Here is a 6,000-nt window from a genome sequence, read left to right as displayed (position 1 = left end):
CAAATGATCATACTCCATCCATGTTTTTTTCTTTGCGGGAAAAATCCATCCACATGTTTTCAAACCGAAAGATTGATGATTAAGGAATATATGCTTGAATATTACCAATTTTTTTCGCACGTACAGTACATTATTACTCGTGCTTGATTCAGTCGGTCAATCCGCAAGTACAAGAGATTTTATTTTCTTTTCTTTGAGGGGCAGGTACAAGCACAACAGATGTGAACCGCGTCGCACCATGCATGCCTGCAAAGTGTCTACGGCGCATCGCCTTCTTCCCCGTGACCAGAGTTGACGAACGACATGCCCGTGCCTCGCAGGGCCTCCTCGACGATGCCATCCAGCCTGGCCGCCATGGCCGGCGTCATATGGCTGCGCCAGTCGCCGACCACGCCCTTCCTGAAGAAGGCGTCGTTTGACACGGCCAGTGCCGGCGCGCGTTCCTGTTGACCTCCAGGTTCCTCAGCTTCTCCAGGCTGCACAGCTCCAGGATGGCGCCCACCACGCCGGCGTCTTCCTCCTCCGCCGTGAACGGGCATCCTAGAAACCGCGCCAGCTTCCGGACGTTGCCCGACGGATCGCGCAGCATCTCCTCGTACCTCAGGAAGAGCACCTTGTCCGGGCGATCCCTGCTCGCCTCCCAGTACTCGGCCGCCTGCCCCCACATCGGCCCGGACCCGTTGCGGCCCTCGCAGAACACTTCGAACAGCTCGGCGAAGTCCAGATCCTTGGGCTGGTCGTCACCGGCGCCGTTGTGGGCGACTAGCTTCTTGAGGAACCAGTACCACGACACCAGCACGTCCTTGGGGTCCCGGCAGATGTACACGATCCGGCTAACGCGGGTGACGCGCTCCGGCAGCTGAGAGTAGGCCCAGTGTGTGGTGAGGACGCGCGGCGGGGATGGGCACGCCGCGGCGAGGACGTCGCGCACCTCCTCAACGGAGCGGCCGAAGAAGACGCCTTCCAGGAATCTGATGCAGCCGTGCGGGTTGCGGACCAGGAGCGGGTGGTCGGCGGACCACGGCGGGTGCGCGCCGCGGTGCACGGTGGCAAAGGCGAGGGCCTTGAGCCACGTGGTGCCGGACTTGGGGCAGGTGACCAGGAGCACGTCGCCGGGAGCCGGCTCGAATTGGTCGTAGAAGGCCGCGAGAGCCGGCAGGAACCTCTCGGGCACCCAGAACCCACGGTACCGGCGGTGCGCGAAGGGCGGCCACCGTGTCTCCAGCGGCAGAGTCGGGATCACCTTGGCCACGTTGTACGTGTGCAGTGTGGGATGGTCATGCTCGCCGTCCGCCGCCAACAGCGTATGAATCCTCGTCCAACCACTTCTGCATGAATCCTGGCGCCGGCTCAAAGTGCTGCCAACATGCGTGTGGACGAGGTGCTAGACGCTCACACGTGTGGGCGTTAGCCTTTCCGATTTTTTAACCATGAGCAAGTGCAATCGAGGTGATGGAGCACTGCTAAGACAGAACGATCGATAGTAAATTAGTGACAATGTCGTATAGAATGGTACTAGGGAGGTAGGTGGTCGAGGCAAAGGGAAACCTTAGCTAAGTGATTAGGTATGCGGTTGTGCAGTCTAACCATCCTTGTTTGATTCTTAAAATTGATAGAAGATGCACATGATTTTCTCCTATTTATTGAGAATTAAACTCGGTACAGGATGGAACCACTCATCAACAAAAGTTCTTGGTACTCATTTAAGAAAATATTGAAGACCATGCTTATTTTGATACTCATACTAAAAAGAATACTAAAAAGGTTGTGTGCATCTCTAGCTTTTTTAGGGATTTATGTGCATCCCTAGTTGAGGCAGAGGCTGGGAAGTCAAATTCTCTCCCAATTTTTTACGAATTAAAACTTATTTCTCGAGCTAGCTAGCTCACACCGAAGAAACGCATCTGCCGCCAGGGTCGCTCCTACACGCGACTCCGGAGGCCTCCCCAGCTGCCACACCACAGGTCACCCCAGCCGACCATCTCCTTCGCCGCCGCCAAAGAAGGTCGTCAGTGCCGACGGTGGCGGCGGGATGCACATGTTCGGCTCTCCACTCCCTTCATCTCCTGGGTTGGCCAACATGCATCTGCCGTAAGATCTGATCCATGACGTGCCCACCACATCGCTCCGGCTCAGTGCTTCTTGCCTATCCAGGTTGCTGCTCCGGAGTAGTTCCATGGCTTCTCGAGGATCCTGTTCACGGATGCTATGTTGTTCTATCTAGTGGATGGTCCGATATGTGCCATTGCAGCTGCGCCTAGAGGCAGCGCCGAACAAACTCGATCCGGCTTTTGGTAGTGTTGATCTTGGAGGTCTCCGATGGTGTGATTATGGATGGCAGCTTGAGGCAGAGGGCATGGCTGTGCAACTGCGTGGTGACTTTTTGACCGGGCCGACAATGTCTAGTGGTGAGACGTTAGTGGCTACCACGACAGACCGGGGATCATGGATCTTCTGATCCAGTGGTAATGACAGGTTTATTTTGCCAACCGATTTTTGCCGCAACAAACGATGACGGTGGAACATGAGGATGGTGTGGGATTGCCGAAGTGTCGCGAGCTAGGATTTTAGCGGTGCCTGGCCTTCCTCCCTCAATCTCTGTCACAATGTGCGACAACGACCATCGCTGTCCAATGGCTTTGGTGGGACCGGCTCTTGTCACGCTCGATTGCCTGATTTTTTGAACATGGTCTTGACTTGCGTGGCATTCACGTCAAGACCATGCTATGAATGTAGCTGCTGGGATTGCGGAACATGGTGGTGACAAATCATGACGACTTTGATTTGGTGGTGCTACTCAAGTACCAGTTTCGTGCTTCAGGGTGAAAACTTAAGGTCTGAGCCTAATTGGTTTTATCTGGCAATGGCGATAGTTTTTTTGTCGTTACTTTGTTGGAGGCATTGCTCAGATTTGCTCGGACTTCAGCTCCAGGGTGAACACTCATGATCTCATTTTCGGTGGTTGTACCTGGCAATGGTGGCACTTGAGTGACGTTCCCTTCTAAAGGCGTTACTGTTGAAGAACCTTTTCCATTGTAGTTGTGATGTCTAGAATAATTGGTGCGGGTATGGTTGCTCTCGTAACTTGTTGATCATTGTTTTGATCACTTCAGAGTTTTTTTTACTCCACTAATGCATTACTTGGGTCTTGGATGACTTTGCTACTTGCCGGTGTGATTCATTGTGTGTGTGCATTGGTGTTGGTTGTGTGCATCCTACCTATATATGCATAGGCCGGGTGTTCGCTCTTTTTGTTTGTATCACCTTAATGCTTTATTTCGAGTTAATAAAATTCACCTTGTATCAAAAAAAGGTAGGTGGTTGAGCTGATCCGACATTACTCCTAAACAGAAATATACTACTAGTAGAGTCGTTCGTATAAAAAAGAAGGGTAATGTTTGTATCCGGCCGAACGGCCGAAGCGTCCCCTTTTGCTTTCATTTCCCCTCTACCTTATCTTCTTCCTCCGCCCTTTCGTTTCTTATCCATACTGCTCATCATCGCCCGCGTTTTTCCCGTTCTCCTTGAACCGCCTAGGGGATGAAGTGGCTTACACTACCGCTGCAGGCCAACCACGGGCGTCTGTTGTGGGATGAGCCACCGCATGGGGGGCGGGTAAATGGCCACAACGAGAGCCTCCTTCTTGCACTCTCCTTTTTTCAGGCAACCCTCACCTACGAAGCACACGAGCTACATCGGCAGTTAGCTTTCAACACTGCAGCTGCGATGGCCTTATGCTGGAAATGGAGACTCGACATGCTGGGGACTACAGGCTCCTTTGTGAAGCAACCACCGGCAAGCGTTGGCACATGACTAACGAGGAGATGCTAGAACCACCACATACAAGTGTTGCAACCATTGACAAAAAAGCTTCAAGCCTAGATAAAAAAAAAAAGCTTCAACCAGCCACTGTCAAAATACAAAAGTTGCAACCGTTGCGAAAAAATCTTCAATCTTGGATAGAAAAAGCTCCAACCGAAAGATATACAGAGTTTCAACCCAGCACTGCTCGAAGAAATTTTTTGCAACTGTTCACAGAACAAGCTATGATTGTAGTTGAAAAAAAGGCTTCAACTTGTGGAAAAAGATTCAACCGATGTGAGAAAAAGCTCAACCGGGGTGTCGACGGTGCGAGCGGTGACATTGAGAGCTGCGGCACGGCGGAGCTGCGGCGGACGTGCTACAACGAAGGCGGATAGGTGTTGCAACAACAGAGGAATCGGGTGTGCTTCTAGGCGGCGGTGTTTTGCTACGAGGTCGACCTTGTCCTGCTGGAACTGGCGATGATGGGTGCTGCGACGGCGACCACCGGCAACGAGGGCGGCAACCGGCGGCGGCGAGGACAGCCGGCGAGCTGGCTGGCATCTGGAGAGGCGACATGTTTTTTTTTAGCCAAGCAGTTGGGAAGGAAAGGTAAGATGCGGCTATAATAGAGTGAATTGTGTGTGCCGAAAAAGAATATAGCCATCATGCAACTTGCCTCGTAAACACATTATCTTTAGATTGTACGTATCTGAAAGGTACTGTAAAAATCTGTTTAAAATTCTGCCCGTGTATCACGCGGACACTAGTTTATAGAATGCACCAGCCGTGAAAATTGGTTGCCTGCATGCACCTGCCTGCCGTGCCATGGACACGCTACCACGGACAAGAGCAGCAAGCTACGGCGATGGCACTGGCAAGCAGAAGCCACATGTGCTCGTCGTGCCGTACCCAGCGCAGGGCCACCTGCTACCGCTTCTCGACCTGGTGGGGCTGCTCGCCGGACGGGGGCTCGCGCTCACCGTCGCCGTCACGCCAGGCAACGTACGGCTCCTCGCCGCATTGCCGCCGTCCGTCGCCACTGTCGTGCTGCCGTTCCCATCCGGGGTTGTCCTCTCTCTCTCTCTCTTCCGTTGATCAAACTGACTGATCAAAGGAACGACCGAAAAACCCGCCAGTGGGCCGGCCTAAATGCATGGGCATTACCGTCGAGACATCTTATATCTTATCTTATATATCTGAAACAATGAGCTTCCTTTACTGCCTTGGTTGAGGTGAGGGGCTTAGCTACTTTCGATTTTAGTTTTGGACGTGAGGAAGGAAGCACCAATAGCGAGCACCAATGGGATCGAATAGGGTACCAGGGGTGCGGAGTAGGCAACCAGCGGCTTCCCCACGTCTGCGCCTTCAATATATTCTCAAGGTTCTTCTCCCGCTCTTGAGATTTCATCAAGTGCAATGCTTCCATATGCTAGCCATGCTTGCACGATCTACCCAACCTGGCATGCCATATCCTGGGAACGGAGGGTCTTGATGGAGGCATCTCACAAGCCTGTGCTATCATAGGAAAGAAGCTAAAGTGAGGAGGAAAAAAGAAGAGCAATGCACTAAAAACTACTGGATTATCTAAAAGATATGAAGCACTGATCATCCGTTCTCTTAGGTCGTCCATGATGAAGAGCACCATGCATGTGTCACATAATGTCGAGTCCGACGAGTCAATTACAAATATAAAAATATGTAGTATAATCACACCGAGCAGCGTATCAAAAATGCTCGAAAAGACTCGCTTCTCATTAGTTGCTTGGAATTGACTACCATATGCAAGCTAGATTGCATAAATAGGGCAGGCCATGGGTATGACAGCGTTCAGAATAGCTGAGGAACGGACAAGCAGTAGTTGGTGTAAATGTATTGCATGACAAGGCATGTAGGACTACAAGAATTACGAAATGAAGTGTTGCTAATCATGATGACGGATGGATAGTAAGAAGCAACGAATAACTTGATTCTGTTAATGAAGAAACAACAGTATAATTTAAAGATCCCTTGGATTATTTATTATCAATCGACGACCATCATTGAGGAAATACATGACCGCCCTGCCCATAAGAGAAGGAAATTATATATCATCGGCATGATTTTTGCTCTTTCCTCGGTCCATAAAAGGTAGCAGTTCATGTTTATGCCTGGCCAACATGGTTGTGTTAGAACTTAGAACCTAGATTCACATGGGAA

At 51.2% G+C, this 6,000-nt stretch overlaps 1 pseudogene; it reads right to left on the bottom strand.

Annotated features, from left to right (window-relative positions):
• Positions 1-257: 257 nt before the first annotated feature.
• LOC147962554 (cytosolic sulfotransferase 8 pseudogene) lies at positions 258-2,178 on the bottom strand (annotated as a pseudogene).
• Between the last annotated feature and the right edge of the window lie 3,822 nt (positions 2,179-6,000).

The sequence above is a fragment of the Triticum urartu genome, chromosome 7A (assembly GCF_056163025.1).
Source record: "Triticum urartu cultivar PI428250 chromosome 7A, HENAU_Tu73, whole genome shotgun sequence".
NCBI classification, from domain to species: Eukaryota; Viridiplantae; Streptophyta; class Magnoliopsida; order Poales; family Poaceae; genus Triticum; species Triticum urartu.
Note: the sequence above shows the minus strand (reverse complement) of the source record. Positions and strands in the feature narration are given on the sequence as shown.